A 19,184-nucleotide genomic window follows, 5' to 3' on the forward strand; every position below is an offset into this window, starting at 1 on the left:
TCTCCTGTCGCGTTTGACGTGAAGACTTTTACAAAACTGTCTTTGGAAACGGCGTTACCGGCCCAACATGAATGGGTAAACATGGGGTGTGTGTCAACTGTGGCGTGGGTGATTGACTCTCTTTTTCTCGATCTTGTTTTTAATGTTGTTGATTCTTTCTCTGTTTTTGAGTCTGTGTGTGTGTGCGTGTGTGTGTGTGTGTGTGTGTGTGTGTGTGTGTGTGTGTGTGTGTGTGTGTGTGTGTGTGCGTGTGTGTGTGTGTGTGTGTGTGCGTGTGTGTGTGTGTGTGTGTGTGTGTGTGTGTGTGTGTTTGTGTCTGTGTGTGTGCGAGTGTGTGCGAGTGTATGTGCGAGTGTGTGTGTGTGTGTGTGTGTCTCTCTCTCTCTCTCTCTCTCTCTCTCTCTCTCTCTCTCTCTCTCTCTCTCTCTCTCTCTCTCTCTCTCCGTGATTTGGGTTATTTGAGACCCGGTGGTTGAACTGCGCGTCAGTTTAAGTCCGGCCATTGTCATTTTAAACCACTGCTCTCTTTACTTGGTGTAGCTGACCTTTTACGGACCCACCGGCCGAACTTCTGAATGGGCCGCGAGAAAACTATGAAGTGTCAAGCTTAGATATTTTGGAAAACTTACGCGGATTGGTTCCCGGTGTAACACGAAATTTTTACTCCACGAAAAATTTACTCCGGAGTAAAAATTTCGTACGAAATTCTTTCTCCGAGTACACCTTTTGTACAAGAAAAGAACTCCCCGAGGCACGAAAAAATTACTCCCTCCACGAAATTTTTACTCCCCATTTTTTGTACTTCCAGTAAAAATCTCGTACGCGAAAATGGGATGCAGGCGAAGGGTTAATGCCAATATGTGATCTCGCGCAAACGAATGTCGCGCTACCCTCCCTCCACCCCTTCCACCACCAAGACTAACAGGAGACAAGGGAGTAAAAATTTCGTACACCTGGCATGGGAAGTTAAATTGCTCGTGTTAGGGTGAAGTAATTTATTCGTTATTTATTCGTCAGGGGAGTAACATTTTTGTACGACATGTTTACTCGGAACTCACCTGTCGTGGGGAGTAATTTTCTCGTGTTATGGGGGAGTAATTTTTTCGTAAAGGGAGTAACATTTTCGTACGAAATATTTACTCCGGAGTAAAAATCTCGTGGGAGTAATTTTCTCGTGTCAGTACACCGGCGCGCGCTCGGGCACTCTCGCACACACCCACGTACGCACGCACGCCTGGCCGCACGCACGTAGCTTACTACGCACCTACACACACACACGCACACACATTCCATGTACCGCAGACGGATCGTGACAATCTCAAGACATTTTCGACGCTTTCATTTTCATGAGCTGGATTGCGTCGAGCGGTTGTGTGTTGATTTTTTGTTTGCTTGTTTGTTTGTTTGTTTGTTTGTTTGTTTGTTTGCATGCTTGCTTGCTTGCTTGCTTGTTGTTTTGTTTGGCTGATTGTTTGTTTCATGCACGAATTTGTGTTTACAAGTCAAACAGAGGTACAACCTGCCAAGTCTCTCAGGCTTGTTCTCAAACCAATCAGGCAGATCTGCACTGAGACTGTTGTCCAAGCATCTAAAACGTCTGTATGGAGCTTAGCCTTGTCTTTGGCTGACTACTACTAACGGTCAACCTGCACTCAAGGTACCTGCAGCAGCTCAACAAAACTTGCCCTTCTTTTGGGTTAGCAAACCCTCTCAACAAAACAACCCACTCAGGTACGCCTGCTAAATATTTCCAGAACAGATCCCATACAAATTCGGCTCGGCTGACAAATGCAATCTGCAGTGGTACCTGCGATGTGAGACCCCTTCCGAAGAGAGGACAGGGGGCAGTTGTCGAGCGGCAGTTGTCAGGGGGGCAATAGATAGCCTGATACCGTAACGACAGGTCGCAGGTTTACGTAGATGCTACCCCTGCCTGTCCCAAGATAGACCAATTGGTCCTTTGAGGGCGTACGACGCACATAATTATTCAGTCTGTCCCTCCGTCTACACTATTTATAAACTAAAACATACCTGCCAGGTCATTTGAAATGCAGGGTCACTTTCGGCTGGTCCTTTCATCACAGGTACCTATTTACTGTGTGCTGCCATTCAATAACCGCTGTTCGATTGTGCGTTTCGAGCACTGACTGAGATTAGACTAGGACAGATTTCAGAAAATCTAACACCCTCGGGCATTTGTGGGTAATTAATGGCAACAGGTTGTTTCTTATAGATTTGGGTGTGCTGAATCCATTTCTGCCTGTTGCCAAAGTCAAAAATGCCTATATTCGTTACTATTCAACGGTTTCCAAGATGGCCGCCATGATATCAAGAGACTACTAATTCTCAAACAAATGCTTATATCTTTGGTGTTTTTAGAGATACAGTGTTAATGTTTGGCTAGTTGGTAGATGACCGATAGGCAATGGTTGCCTTGTCAGAGTATTTGACCTTGACCTTAAGTCAAGGTCACATGAGACTTGACAATATTGACTTGTACTGTTTTGTCATGTGTGCATTTTAAGTTGTCTTTTGGCAGTAAACTACTGCGAACTAATCACTAAAAATAAGTGATATTACCCAGTAGGTATTCAGCATTAAAATGAATATACATTGATCATCATTCTGACAAGGTCAAGGTCATTTTGACCCCATATTTCAGATGTGTTTAAACTTGGACGCCATCAAGATTTGCAGTGGCTCATCTGTTGTACACACTGGACATCTGATTCAACAATTACATTTCAGCAGGGGTTCAGATCAATGGTGCACAATCAACTAGGTCAAAGGTCAAGGTCAATGTCAAAGTCAAAGGTCACTATTTGGACCATTTATTCTCAAAAACGGGGCCTAAAATAGAGATAAGCCATTTGTGAGTAATTATGGTGTGCTCTTCCCATTTCTGCTGTATGACAAAGTGTATATTTGCTAGTTTGTCCTGTATCATTAAATATTCAAAATGGCCGCCACAAGCCTGAAAACTCACCCACACACAAAAACTGACAATTCTTTAAACATAACCACTCTATTTATTATCAACTTTTGTTTCAACATACGTTTGTATCAATAACGTTGCATAATCAGTACAAATTTCAACAACATTTAAGATGTTATGGTATTTCTGTGGCAATTATAACACAATATACACAAATCTCAAATGGGCTAAAGCTGAATATCAGAATCTGCTGGTAGTGAGGCTCGGTGGTCTCCATACGTCCCTCAACTTCCTCAAAACCATCGGGCGTCACATGGAGTGCTCTGGTCTTCTGGATCTGTTGGTCGAGAGCAATGTCCTTGGCCCGAAAACAGCTGAACAGGTGCTGGCAGGCAAGTCCTATGTCAGAGGGATGCGAACTCATAAGTTGACCTGGCAAGCCTTGTGGAGAATACTCCTACCACAGTTGCTGCAGTACGTCCACGGCAGTGATGATGAGCTCGCACAAGAGATTGAAGACGAGATGGTTCGTGATGACACAGCAGCACTTGTACATCTTCTTGCCAACAAACGCTTCACAGACCTTGTGGACTCGTTTGCTGCTTCGCGGGCCAATCCAAACTTCCAGTTCTGGTGGGAGTACCTGAAGATGGTAGAAATTCTTCTCCAGTTCACACGCGCCAGTAGAGATGGCGACTGGAATCTGCATCTTCAAGCTTTCACGGCAATGCTCCCCTACTTCATGAGATATGATCATACCAACTATGCTCGATGGGGCACAGTCTACGTCAGTGAAATGAATCAGCTCCCCGAAGAAGTGAAGAAGGAATTTGAAGCTGGGCACTTTGTTGTGAAGAGGAGCCAGAGCAAGTTCAACCAGGTGGACCCAGATCAAAGTCAAGAATGGCTGAACGGGATTGGAAAGTCATGTGGAGGGATTGTGGGCATCACAAAAACACCGTCTGCTCTGAACCGTTGGGCCCTCTCGTTCAATCTCCGATCTCACATTGCAGGAGAAACAAGAGCAGTCTTTGGAGCAGAGGTTGACGAGAAGAGCATTCACAACGAATGCAACAAGGCCAGAAAAAGACAAGACAAAACTGATGAAGAAAAGTTGTTTGACAACCTTAAACGCTTCAAGGTTTTTTCTCTGGGTGTGCCTGAAGATCTGCAGAACATTGCATCGAAGGATCTTACAACCAAGAACATGGAAGAAAACCTGTTGACAGCACGTGAAAAAGGACAAGAACAGGTGAAAACATTTGTTCGGGAGAGACTTGTGCCCTGCGAAGAGAGGAAAATGAAATTCCGCGATGCTCTGCCGAAGAACAAGCCTCTGACATTTGCCAGTCTGTACGAGGTGAAGCAGAAGGATGCAAAGAGTGGGAAACAAAAGACGGTCAAAGCTGACAGAAAGATTCTTCAGCGGTTGATCACGGCCTATGAAGCAGGGCGCAGTGTTGATCTTTCTGTGATCATGAAGCATGAGCTGATGCCAGTACCCCCTTCACTTGCTGAAACTGATGGCAGTTTAAGGTCAGGATCAAAAGCAAGCTTGCTTAAAATCCTCACAAGTGGTGTAAACTGTCCTCCAGGCATTGAAGCACAAGAGCTTGGAGACAAGGCAACACTTGTCGTTGATGGGCAAGCACATGTTTGTGCACTTGGAAAGCCACAAGGTGCAGCTACATTTGGTGATCTTACTGACACATTCGTCAAGTCTCTCCTTGCCCAAGGACATGCCTTTAAACGCACCGACATCGTCTTTGATCGGTATGATCAGCTGTCAATCAAAGGTGGAACAAGAAAGAAGCGGAGCAAAGGAGCTCAGCCCATCAGGAAACTGATAGAGTCTAAGGACACACCCCTGCCAGCCAAATGGGACAACTTCATGTCTCACCCTGAGAACAAAGCTGATCTGGCCAAATTTCTGTCTCGGCAACTCATCCTGCAGGCACCAGATGACAAAACTGTTGTGGTTTCCGGTGGTTTCAGTGATCCAACTCAAGTTGAGTCATCCAAGCCAGACGTGGACACGACTCCGCTAGAGGCCAGTCACGAAGAGGGTGATACACGTGTTGTTCTGCATTGTGTGAACAGCGATGCAACCAGCCTGGTTGTTTCTTCACAAGACACAGATGTAGCTGTATTGATTCTTGCACATTTTGACAAAATGAAGTGCAAGAAAGTGTGGATGAAAACTGGCACAGCAAAGTGTAGACAGTACATCCCAGTTCACAATATTGCCAAGAGACCTGACATGGAGAAGGCAAAGCTCCAGAACTTGATAGGATTCCACGCCATCACTGGCTCGGATTCCACATCTTTCCTGTCTGGCCAAGGCAAGGTATCTGGGTGGAAAGTGTTTCAGCAACATCACCAGCTGCTGGCAAATTTGGGGAAAGGGCAGCTGACAGACGACACGTCAAAAGAAGCAGAGCAGTTCGTTTGCAAGCTGTACATCTGAAACTGTGAGACTGCAGATGGTGCCAGAACCATCATGTTCCGGAAAGCCACCGCCCCAGAAAATCTGCCCCCATCCAGTGATGCTCTGAGCTTCCACATCAAGAGAGCTCATTATCAGGCCTCAGTCTGGCAACAAGCTCATGAGAAGAAGCCGAACCTGCCGCCGATTGAAAGCATGGGCTGGCAACTGAAGGATGGCGTCTTCCTCCCCGTCCTGAAAACCCTTCCGTCTGTTCCAGGCGCGTGCCTAGACATCATCTTCTGCACCTGCCAGAAGTAGTGCAGCAGTGGAAGGTGCAGATGCAGAAAGGCGAAGCTACCATGCACAGCAGCGTGCAAATGCCGGGAAATGCACGAGGAGTGTCTTAACGAGTGGTGAACTGACCGTGACCCTTTGGACGTGTGTGATGTTCATTGACCTTACCATATGAAATGTGAACATTTGACATTGTTTGCTGAATGCCTGTACATAGCTGATATGTTTACCTGTTGCTGAGCTTGTTCTCAACATGTTTCGGAAGTTTTTTTCTCGTGACAGAGTATTATGGAACATTAACGTTTGTCATGCTTCAGATTTGTGTATATTGTGTTATAATTGCCACAGAAATACCATAACATCTTAAATGTTGTTGAAATGTGTACTGATTATGCAACGTTATTGATACAAACGTATGTTGAAACAAAAGTTGATAATAAATAGAGTAGTTATGTTTAAAGAATTGTCAGTTTTTGTGTGTGGGTGAGTTTTCAGGCTTGTGGCGGCCATTTTGAATATTTAATGATACAGGACAAACTAGCAAATATACACTTTGTCATACAGCAGAAATGGGAAGAGCACACCATAATTACTCACAAATGGCTTATCTCTATTTTAGGCCCCGTTTTTGAGAATAAATGGTCCAAATAGTGACCTTTGACTTTGACATTGACCTTGACCTTTGACCTAGTTGATTGTGCACCATTGATCTGAACCCCTGCCGAAATGTAATTGTTGAATCAGATGTCCAGTGTGTACAACAGATTAGCCACTGCAAATCTTGATGGCGTCCAAGTTTAAACACATCTGAAATATGGGGTCAAAATGACCTTGACCTTGTCAGAATGATGATCAATGTATATTCATTTTAATGCTGAATACCTACTGGGTAATATCACTTATTTTTAGTGATTAGTTCGCAGTAGTTTACTGCCAAAAGACAACTTAAAATGCACACATGACAAAACAGTACAAGTCAATATTGTCAAGTCTCATGTGACCTTGACTTAAGGTCAAGGTCAAATACTCTGACAAGGCAACCATTGCCTATCGGTCATCTACCAACTAGCCAAAAATTAACACTGTATCTCTAAAAACACCAAAGATATAAGCATTTGTTTGAGAATTAGTAGTCTCTTGATATCATGGCGGCCATCTTGGAAACCGTTGAATAGTAACGAATATAGGCATTTTTGACTTTGGCAACAGGCAGAAATGAATTCAGCACACCCAAATCCATAAGAATCAACCTGTTGCCATTAATTACCCACAAATGCCTACCTCTTTTTATTTAGGCCTCTTTTCGAGAATTTATCCTAGTCTAGATGTTGCGATGCCGATAACAGGCTCGGTTAGTGTCGGATCCTTTTCCCGTGGGTGTGATTATGTAATCTCACTGCATGAAGGAGCGCCGTGCTGGAATGGGCTCAGATGGTTGCACATGATCAGGGACCTATATTTAGATAGGTCTATGACATGATGGATATGTATTCATGTGGTAGCACATTTATGTTCTCTTTTCTCGTTTGTCTGTTTCTGACTGTTTTTTCTGCATCTGTCTGTCTGTCTGTTTGTCTGTTTGTCTGTCTGTCTATCTGTCTGTCTGACTCCGTCTCTCTCTCACTCTCTCCCTCTCTCTCTCTCTCTCATTCTCCCCCCCCTCCTCCCTCTCTCTCTCTCTCTCTCTCTCTCTCTCTCTCTCTCTCTCTCTCTCTCTCTCTCTCTCTCTCTCTCTCTTTGCTGACGATTCTTCTCTTCATGCAAGTGGAAAGTCTGTTCCAGTAATAGAGTCCTCCCTTCAAACAGCTTTAAACGATGTAAATAACTGGTGTAGTGCTAATGCTATGCTTGTCCATCCAATAAAAACTAAAAGTATGGTAATTGCAACCAGACAAAAACATCAGATTTCTCCACTCAAACTAAATCTTACTATTGGTACGCAATCAATTGAACAAGTTCAACAACATCGCGTTTTAGGGGTAATTCTTGATTGTGACTTCAAGTGGCAGGCACAAATACAGCATATTTGCAAGAAAGTAGCCAAGAACGTTTTCCTCCTATCCAAGTTAAAGCAATATACCGACAGAAGGACTCTGGAAATGTTCCACCATGCTCATGTAATGCCTCACATTAATTATGTTTCGACGCTCTGGGATGGCAGCAGTGATGTCCACTTGAAAAAGTTAGACTCTCTCTATCGTCGCTCGGCCAAACTCATCGTAAAGGATAATGCCTCAACAGATATGAAATTAAAAATGCTTAACTTTCTTCCACTGGAAAAGCATCTCAAGTTAAACAAAGCCATCTTCATGCATAAATTGTATCACGGTAAAGTGCCGATTTACATTACATCATTATTTAATAAAGCTACCCACAGATATGGGTCGGTCAAATGATCCCACCAATTCCACGAATTGACCTGTACAAGACCAGTCTTGCTTTTTCGGGTACTTCAGTTTGGAATTCACTTCCATCATCCTTTAAGCACCTAAAGTCATTAAAAAGTTTTAAAAAATGTGTAAAAAACCACTTAATGTCTGAGTAGTTTAACGCCTTTTGACTTACCAAACTTAGTATTACGTCAAAAATATGCTGTGCATTGTATATTCTGAACATATTTTTGTTACTCTATTGCTACATGTTCGATTGCCACCAGCTTGTATTTATAATTACCTGCATAGTATGCATTTGATTTTATGAATAACCACATATGTATGCTCTTCATGCCTCATCTTTATCATCATCATCATCATTATCATCATCATTATCGTCATCATCACCATCATCGTCATCTTTATTATCACGTTTTCCGACCTCCTTTTGTTGGTTAACTTTTTTTTTTTTTTTTTTTTTTTTAATTATATAATTGTGTGTCTATGCGTCCCAAGGACAGATTGTAAGAAAAGGCGTAGCCTTAAATCTAAATCCTTGTAAAATAAAGTTCAATTCAATTCTCTCTCCATCTCTCTCCTTCAGTCTCCTCTCTCTCTCTTAAGTCTTGAGTCGAGCGTTTGCAAAATGCCTGCGACTGAAGGCGGGTGTAATTTTTTACACCTCTTGGTATTAGTCTGCCTTGGAGATGAGGACGACAGTTGGCCAGATGGCCAGAATAGCGCGCTGCATTTTCCTGCATAGAACTAAGGCGCTAAACATTTGCGGGCACTGCTCACTGACACAGCCCGGCACATGGCACTGTAAACATTCCCCGTCCCTTCACCTCTCTCGCCACCATCCGCCCTACCCTTGGTCTCAAGCCTGTCTTCTGACCAACATCAACATCCCCTACGCCCACTACCCCTATCCTCCCCCGTCTCTCTGAATGGCATTGTGTCTGAATAGCTGACCTGCACAAAAGAACAGGTAATTTAAGCAGTCCTCTCTCTCTCTCCCTCTCTCCCCCTCTCCCTGATCCCCCCCCCCCCAACACACACACACACACACACACCAACACACACACCCCTTCATTATCACCCCCGCCACGAGGCAAACACACACACGAACACACACAGACACGCATACTCATACTGACAAACTCCACTGCCGGGTCCTCTCAGACTCCCCCTTCCACCCCCTAAACCGACCCTCCTCTCCCACCCTCTGCCACAGACTGTCTCTATGACAAGCAGATAATCTGCGAGTGTCTATTCTTAGCCAGGCCACATTTGGAGAAGGGTATTCCGCGCGCCGACACAGATGTTTGAGAGCGGCAGCGGCGGCATGCACGTGGTGGTGCTTCTGTCTGCATACATGTGGTCTGTGTTCGCCTGTCTTCCCAGAGCTGTTGCTCATATATATCTTAGACAACGCGTAAATAATGCTGAGGTGATAAACTGTAGACAGTTATATTGGCGTTCGATATCTACAAACAGAAATGTCTTATTTATTCTCATCATCGATCCTTAGATAACCTGTATAATTATATTGTTGAGTTGATAACTGAACTGTAGCCGGACAGGTGACCTAAGCGTCTGATATCTACAAACAGATTTATTTTAACTCATAGATCCGTGCCGGACAACCTGTATATTGCTGAGGTAATAAACTGTAGACAATAATATTGGCGTCCGATATCTACAAACGGAAATGTTTTATTTACACTCGTAAATCCAAAAGCTACCTGTATATTTAATAATAAATGTACAATACAATACCGCAATAAAACCTTCTTATCTCAACCGGAGAAATAGCATTGTGGCTGATAGTTGAAAACAGTGACCAAATCACAAAGCCAACAACATTAAAACACATCAATAAACGCAACTCTATCACACACATTAATACATACACCACCTCTTCATCTAGATTTCCAGAGACAGTACTTGTGTTACTCATAGTCACAATTATCAGCCTCTACCACTACTGCGGTTTTCATAATCAGCACTGAGAACTTATTTCTTGATAGACACTGTTTGTATGTGCCTGTGTGTTCGTCTATCTCCAGAAAAGCTGTAAACTTGTCATTTATAGACAGAAATATCGGCTCTTGAGCTTTGATGGCATACCATACGCTGCAGTCTGTCGATGTTTGCATTTTTCTGGTACTCATTTACATTGTTGATGGGATATGGAGGGATGTTATTTTTCAGCAGACAAGGTCATAATGGGATGGTTCAACGGCAAACCATCACTCAGTTAGTCTTATGCATGGCTGTGTTCAGTCGTTCGTCGTCCGCTACATCATTGAATATGCGTGAGCGCGGCGAGCACAGACACACGCACGAACACACTGACATACACCCACAAATCCTCTTCACATTAACCATCGAGAAAGGATCAGGAATTACTTGCGAAGCTTCGATCACTGGCATAGTGCCTCAATATTTCGAACAGGTCAAGTTGGTGTGAATGGGCACGGGCGGAGATACGGGGGGTGGGGGATTAGTGCTTGCTAATTAAATTAAATGTTCTCATGAAGTGCACTGCAGTCCATTCATGAACGTTGCCTTGAACTGACCAAGTCCCGCCCACGCGCACTGGGTCCCCCCCCCCCCCCCCCCCCCGCACGCACGCGCACACGCGCATACGCGCACGCACACACACACACACACACACACACTCTCTCTCTCTCTCTCTCTCTCTCTCTCTCTCTCTCTCTCTCTCTCTCATTATGATGTTCTGCACAATATCCATTGTCTTGCAGAGTTGATGTACTATTGCATAGTATTCAGACTTTAATTTGATTTGCGAATTTTTGCTTTTCGCCTCAGTAGTCATAAACATTTATAAACTACAGTGTTTCTATATAATGCGCTTATTTACATAAACTTTTACTATTTCACTAATTATGTATTTATGTAGTAGTAGTTATTATAGTAGATTTAGTCCCTCTTTAGGGCGAGGGCCAGGTGCAAAAAAGTATACCTATGCTTATTCTGTTACCCTCGTAAAATAAAGAATTGTCATTGTCATTGTCTCTCTCTCTCTCTCAGTGGAAGTCTGGTTCGTTGCCCCCACCCCGCACCCTGCTCCACTCTCTGGAAACGCCGACTGGCCTCTGTCCATTTTCAGTACTGACTACACTGAGTGCACATCTGCCTTGTCTTACCTGGACAAGCAGTCAGGAAAGCATCAGAAGAGACTGACGGCATGCCGCCGGACTGGATTGACACATGGTTGTCTAGTGCCAGTAGTGGTAAAGGACTGGATTGACACATGGTTGTCTAGTGCCAGTAGTGGTAAAGGACTGGATTGACACATGGTTGTCTGGTGAAAGGAGTGGTAAAGTGGAACCCTCCTTCTCAGACTTCCACAAACTTGAGAAAACCAGGTCTAATGCAGACCGGCAGTTTTTAAAATGCAAGTAAATTTACAGTGGTGTTGAACAGAAAGTTTGAAAAAGCAGTGTCTTTAAGAAGGCGCCGGCAGGGTGGTCTTAAGTTTGGCCGAGTGGGTGGGGGGGGGGTCGGGGGGGGTGGGGGGGAGGGAGGCGACCAACGCTGATTCAGGCGAATTGCGGTCAGTGAGCTCCGTATGGACATGAGCTTGTTGCCGCTGGTTATGATCCATCTATTGGGGTCAAACTTATAGACCATCTGTCCAGACCACTCGAAGACCTGTGTTGGGACTTTCTAAGTAAGAAAGTCACGTCCTGCTCTTTTTAGCTGTGACATAGCTGGTAGCGGAGAACACAATTGTTGACTGAAGCGAAGCCGTTTGGCCTGCAGAACATTAAGCGCCGACACATGTGTACAATATTTGGGAATCAAAAAGGTTTTTACCTTTTGCTGTTAATCTAGGACTGTCAAACAAAATTCTTTCCTTTCAGATCACGCCTCAGAAGAGGAAACAGTGCCTTTATTAAAAGCAATAGATAAATAAATACTGATACATAATAATGAATATAAATAAATAGATAAATACATGAATAGATTAATTTATTGATTTATAAATACTTTTTTTTTAAAGGCCGATTGCTTGCCTTTTCCGTCAATCCTCATCTTCCCGTCAAAATATAATCACTTATTTAATGGAGGGAGCTGTCACTATCCAAGCCCCACGACAAGCAAAGTCCCTTTGAGGGAAACATTTCAACAACGACAAAAATTACAGAAAAAGCAAAGAAAAATCGATCAACCCCTTGTCAGTTCTTGGACAGGTACCGCAGGCAACTTATTCTTCGTCATGTCACCGAAGTCCTTTTCTTCTCGGCCCGTCCAGGGTAGTACATATCAATTATTTCGTGAGGGATATCAGGATATGTTACTAGGCGCGCACGTGCTGACGAAAAACGTGCAGACAGAGACTGATGAAATTGTGTACCGTGCATGAGCTGTGTTCCATATTAATAACAAGGTTCTTTGTGGCTGGACTGATTGAAGAATGGGAGTCTGCACGCTAAGCTATCTTCAATGGCTGCCTGCTTTGTGAGTAAAAACAGGTACTGTAGGTAAACATTGTATGTACTAGCAGACCACAAGTAGATCTATAGCCTACTGTAGGTACGAACGGTGGGGAAACAAGAACAAAACCAGTCGCGTAAAGCGATATTAAAAGATTGAGTCATTTTGGGGGCCTAAACTTTATCTAATGCATCGTCAACCTCGTCTCGATTCCTAGTCTATTGGAATAGATTTAGTCAAAAATGGATAAGGTGTAAGCGGCAAGTGTTTTGGAGCTTGGGGTGAGACCATGAAGGGAGGACAGTGATAGCAAGAATAGCAGCAGCAGTAGCAACAACAGGAACGACAACAACAGTAACAGCACAAGAAAGAAACAAAACAAGAAAGAAACAAAGACTGAAACAAAACAAAACAAAACAAAAGCAAAGACGGAAAGAAAGAAAGAAAAGAAGAAAGAAGGAACGAAAGAAAGAAAGAAAGATAAAAAAAATATATATAAAAAAAATATTTAAAAAAAAAGAAACAAAGAAAGAAAGAAAGAAAGCAAGAGAAAAGAAAGACAGAAACTTGAGACTGAAAGAGGTATTTATTTAGACCGGAAAGAAAAGGGGCGAGAGGGGCCGATCAAGTGGGGACAAAAATAAAAGAAACGATTAAAACAAAAATATAATATCGTGTGTTTCATAACGAACAAGCTAGAAAGAATATCATCAGCACAAAATACTGAGGAGGCAAACGCACGGTGCAACACTATTGACAAAAAACATTGCTTTTAGGCATGAAAAATGAAGTTGGCAAAATCACGCCTGTTTTCCTTGTAAAAATCATACTCAAACACACATTTGTTTGACGGCTGTGATGAATGAGCGACAGTTGTATTAGCCACACACACAAATGAGGGAACCAATATTTTCCTTCTGCATACCGGCCACTTGCCACTAACAAAAATCACTGAGCTCTCTGGGATACATTTTTGTTTTTAACCTGAAGTTTTTAGCTCAGTCACAGGGACTCGGTTAGCGCTGAACAAGGCGCAATAATTATAGCTGAGTTTGATCTTTTCTCAAATGTGTCTTTCTGTGTAAGAGTGTTAGCAAGGTACACATTCAAAGAACGTTTTCCGGCGCTTCTGACAAAGACAACTCGAATCAGTGTGTTGCAATTTATAATTTTGTCGCATCCATAACTGAAACTGAGTTAAATCAGAAGTAGGGCCTACTATTGGGCGGGGATATAGCTCAGTTGGTAGCGCGCTGGATTTGTATTCAGTTGGCCGCTGTCAGCGTGAGTTCGATCCCAGGTTCGGCGAAAATTTATTTCAGAGTCAACTTTGTGTGCAGACTCTCTTCGGTGTCCGAACTCCTCCCCCCCCCCCCCCCCCCCCCCCCCCCCGTGTACACTACATTGGGTGTGCACGTTAAAGATCCCACGATTGACAAAAGGGTCTTTCCTGGCAAAATTGCTTTGGCACAGTTACTAATTGTCTACCTATACCCGTGTGACTTGGAATAATAGGCCGTGAAAGGTAAATATGCGCCGAAATGGCTGCAATTACTGGCCGTATAAAATTTCATCTCACACGGCATCACTGCTGAGCGCCTAGAACTGTACCCACGGAATATGCGCGATATAAGCCTCATTGATTGATTGACTATGATCAATTCTCGTACCAGAAATTGAATGGTGCCAGCATCTAGACTTTGTAAAAGCTGCGGTCACTGACCAAATAAAACCAAAACATGTGTGCCAAAATCGTATGTCGAATCAGTGATTATTGTAAATCAGCAAATGTCAACCAACATGAAAACTAGTCACAATAGCCTGTACGAACACCTCACTAACCGAAACCGTGAAACAGGTGAAATAAGATGCTTGTCTGCGGCCTACCCACGCGTTTACCTACAAACAACCTAACGGCTTGGTACTTGTAGTGTGGGCTTACCTACTACTACGTGTAGTGCAACCGACGTCTGCCGGCACACATACTTGCACATTTTGGCAAAGGGCTTGTTGGCAAAATAAGTGTCAGAGGTTCAAGCGAAACTTGCCAGCTTGCAGTAACACGAGCAAGAGAGTTTCATTATTCTGACTATGGATCAGAGAAAACTACCGGTACGGGTTTGGGTATGACTGCCAATAGTGCGGGGAAAAAAACATTTTCTCTTGTGTTAGTTTGTTCGTTTAGTTTTAGTTTTTTTTTTTTTACCGTAAACTTCACCGCAACACTCTTCCTTGGTTCAAAGAACATGTCAGAGAGTCTCTTTATATCCAATGAAATTGTCAAAATACTGCGTGTCTTCCCAATCAACATTTACCGTCATACGCGAAAACACACACACGCAAACACACGCACTCTAGTCACACACACACACACACACACACACACACACACTCACACACACACGAACGAGCTCCCACGCAGTGTCACGAATTGCATGGGTACATGAGGTGTAAAATGCACCTGTTTATATAGCTCGTATTACAAGCATATTTTCAACATGAGCTGTACAGAAGACTTTGATGTGTAGCATTTTATGTTGTAAACTGCAGAAAACACACACACACACACACACACACACACACACACACACACACACACACACACACACACTCAAAGACTGAAGACTCCAAATGTTACGGTCCTTATGAGAACAAGGAAAATTGCCATGCAGTGTCAGGCGATCACAGACATAAAATACATCACATCATAGTACTAAGAATTAAGGTTTGCACTTAAAACTAACAACACTAAACCGTATCACATTTACTAAGAACACACACACACACACACACACACACACACACACACACACACACACACACACACATACACACACACACACACACACACATTTCTTCACCTTTCTAATCAAAGTGTCTTTCTTCGGCCAATTAACTCTACTGCGCAAGATTCAACAAACCGCCAACCGCTAATTACATTCTAGCCATATCTCTAACGCAAAGCCAACCTGTCTGACACTAAAGATTTCGGGGTTGGCGAATCCAGCCTAAAGAAAATCAGGAAGCGAGACTGCAAAGATGTTAATTAGCCGCGTTATATATAAACTAATAAGCCTATACCTCCCTCTTGGAACGATTGAATATCTCTTACTGTATGAACCGACGCACGATGATTCATATTGCACTATACTTCACTGCACGATGAAGTAACAAGCAAGCTCACAAATTTACCACAAACAAACAAAAAGTACAAATGAACAAGTCCTTCAACAAACAGCCAGCCACGACAACAACAAAACTACATTGACAACCCCCCTTCCCCCCCCCCCCCCCCTTCCCTGATTTAAGACTCCCTCCATTTTTAGACCCTGTTTATGTTCTGATATTCTCTTCATAACCTTTGTAAATTATTTTACCCTATTTTAACACACCCATTACAATGGAAACCCCGAGGGGATTCAACGGTAATTGACACACACAAAAGATAACCCTTCAACAACCCCCGCCTCCTCCCTCCCCCAAGTTAACTTAACAATTCATGATTGAATTGCTTCATCATGGATCTGCTCGTTTTAATTAACCCAAGTTAATAAGCGGTTCGTGTCGGCTTGAGCAGTTAGCTTTGATAATCAACCCGATGGACTAAGAACTCGTAAACTTTTGATTGCTCTGGTTATACGAAACTAAACCGTGATAGCTGTCCAAACTTCCTCGCTGACGGCAGAGCAAAGGGTTCTCCCGTAAACATCGGCAAGTGTCGGCTTGACTAATTAGTTTTGGTCATCAATCTGAGTAATCAAAAGCTCGTAAACATTTTATGGTTCTGGTTATACGAAACTAAACCTTGACTGGTGAAGTTACAGCTGTCAATATTTCATCGCTGTAATGTCTGAAAGAGGAAACGACTAATTATCATATATAAACATCGGCACGTGTTGGCTTGAGTAACAACTCTTGATGATCAACTTGATGGACTAAGAGGCCCTTTAATTCGTCACTGTAATGCCAGAAAGAACCAAAGGGAAGCTAAATGAGGAAAACTTGAAAAAGGTGAAATATGAGCCAACACAAGCTGACGATGGTTTTTTTTGGAATAATAATGAGTGCGTCTTCCTTTTCCAGACGACCTTACAAGGACAAGGTGGAATGTAACAGAAGTTTGCTGGTTTGTTCGATAATTTGGATGTTTTCTTGGGTAGAATGTGTGTTGGCTGGTTTGTTCTATTTTGTGGATTAGTTGGTTATTTTGATAACCTTGAAAGGTCAGTGCTGAATACTGTCAGGGGCTTGGATGGTTGGTTGATTAGAAGGTTGGTTTATTAGACCTGCTATTTTTGAGCAATTAAAGCGAAATTAGTTCCAGTGAAATTAAGATCGGGGCATGAAGACTATCTGGAAGGTTGGTTTGTGGGTGGGCAGGTTGGTTTGTTGGATAAATTTGATTTTACGAGATGTGACCCTCCACCACGGAATGAGTCGCATGTCACCTTTGCATGATTTTCATATTTTTACATTTTCCTAAAGAGTTTTTTATGCTCTATCCAGTGGTGAAAACCGTTTTAGAAAAGAGTGAAAACTTTGAGTTATAAGCCTGAGACTAAGGTGACCCTCACACTGTTACCAGACACTCCCCGGACTTATATTAAGCCTAGCGCAGAACCGCGCGAGGTGACATGCGACTCATTTCGTGGTGGAGGGTCACAGATAAGCAAAATTGACTGACACCAAAGACTACGATTAGAAAAAGCTATTTAACAGTAGTCACGAATTTGATGACTACGTGATACGCCGAAGGGGAGCGCTTGAAAGCTGGAAGCGGTCGTATGGACGAGATCGTTGGATTGAATACTTGCCAGAACAGCTGTCGCCTTCGTGTCAATGTCTATGATATCTCAGTAGGACAACTCCTTTTCAGCTGGAGCAAAACTTGATGCGCACCGACATTCGTTCAACAAGGTGAGAACAATGCAATCTCTTTCAAGCCGGGGTCCCTGACATAATGAGAGCTGTGACATTTCATGATCACGAATAATACGAATACACAGGAGCGTCCTTACAAGCACAACATAACTAACGTTCAAAACTTCCCCAAGGCAACACGAAAACAAAAAGCACCCCGATATTCGTTAAAAAAAATCTTGTAACAGTGCAACGTTTTTACAGCCAAGGCCACGTAAAATACAACCACAACAGTTCATCCTGACTAACTCAGCAATAGATGACAATTGACAGCTAACTTCAAGGAACTATAAAAATTTAGCACTCACTGACATTGATGTTAATAACAGAACATGTGTGCACGGTTATGCCCACTTCAAGGCATAGTAAAAACATAATGTGCCGCGACATACGCAACAAACAAGCGAACAACACGACATACTTGAAGATGAAAGGCGAATGCTTGTGTCAGGAGGGGAAAGATAATGATAATCAGTGCACAGAGACTTCAGCTACACACTCTAATTTACAACTGACTGAGTGTTTTAGAAATGGTGTCTGTGTCTTTAAAGTGACAACATCCGTTTCATATGGATTAAAAGGCCTCTCCTCCCTCTCACCCTCACCCCCATTACCCTCCCAAACCTCCTCCTCCAAAATGTCTTAAATCACCTTCAGAAGGTCACAGTTCAGTTGAGGGTTAGAATAATGATATCACCCATCAAGAGTATCTGAAAAGTAGTGTATGAACGTTCAATTATTCCACGCGTAAAAGATGCAGTCTTGATAGGCGGAGATTCTTTGTGTACCTCGAGTTTATTTTTGCTACATCCTTCTTTTTTCGCCCCTGACAGCAGTAGATATTTTGTCATTTTTCTAGATTCCAGGTGCGATTTCCTAAATATCAACGAGTTTCGACTGCTAGACGTGTGCATACTAGACATCACTGGAACAACATGACGAGGAAACATCTGGAGTCTGACCGGTTCCACTATTTACAATCATAGAAATAATTATTATAGTTGTGGAGCATTTCCCAATAAATCATTGCAGGTGGGTCTTAACTATGGATAAGTGAATGTCTCTCAGACTCCTCAAAGGCACAGTCTTTTCCGTAACATTGATTCGCCGGCTCATCATGTCAGATCTGGCCGGCCTTTCACATGGGATAAGACTTCCCTTGGTCACATGCAAAAGCCTATGAACAGCCGGAGTGCTCTCCGTGCATAGTGGTTTTTTTTTATTAACTATTTTGTAAAAGCCGCCAGTGGCTTTTAAATAAATAAATTCAGCAAAAAATGTCAACCTATCTTGGCAAGCAGTAAGGGTTTTGGTTTTTGGTATGTGACCAAGTGGCGGGATGGTCTTATCTCATTCAAAAGCCTGGCCAGATCTGATGTGGTGAGCTGAATTGTTTTCATAGGAAGGAGTGTGCCTTTAAGACCATATTTCCCAGGAAACGTGTCCAAAAACAGTGCCATGGACAGCACTGTCTTTAACATCTATTACAAAACCACTAAACTACTGAAGCGACAGCATCCGCTTCTAAATTGAGACTATTACCAACTTACCAACTTCCTGAATTAAAGTGCGAACATCCGCTTGCACGACAATTTCATTGTTAAACTGATTTTCTGGGTGTCCTTGCACAAATTCGTTTCCAGAACTTGCACAGTTAGCGTTCCTGTTGTCCTCTAAATCTCACAGACAATTCAGTTTCGAAGAGAACACACTGACCTCGCATGACGTAGGATTTAACTATAAATCGCCTCTATAAAGTAAAGTCTGC

Source organism: Littorina saxatilis, linkage group LG17 (assembly GCF_037325665.1).
Source record: "Littorina saxatilis isolate snail1 linkage group LG17, US_GU_Lsax_2.0, whole genome shotgun sequence".
Classification (NCBI taxonomy): domain Eukaryota; kingdom Metazoa; phylum Mollusca; class Gastropoda; order Littorinimorpha; family Littorinidae; genus Littorina; species Littorina saxatilis.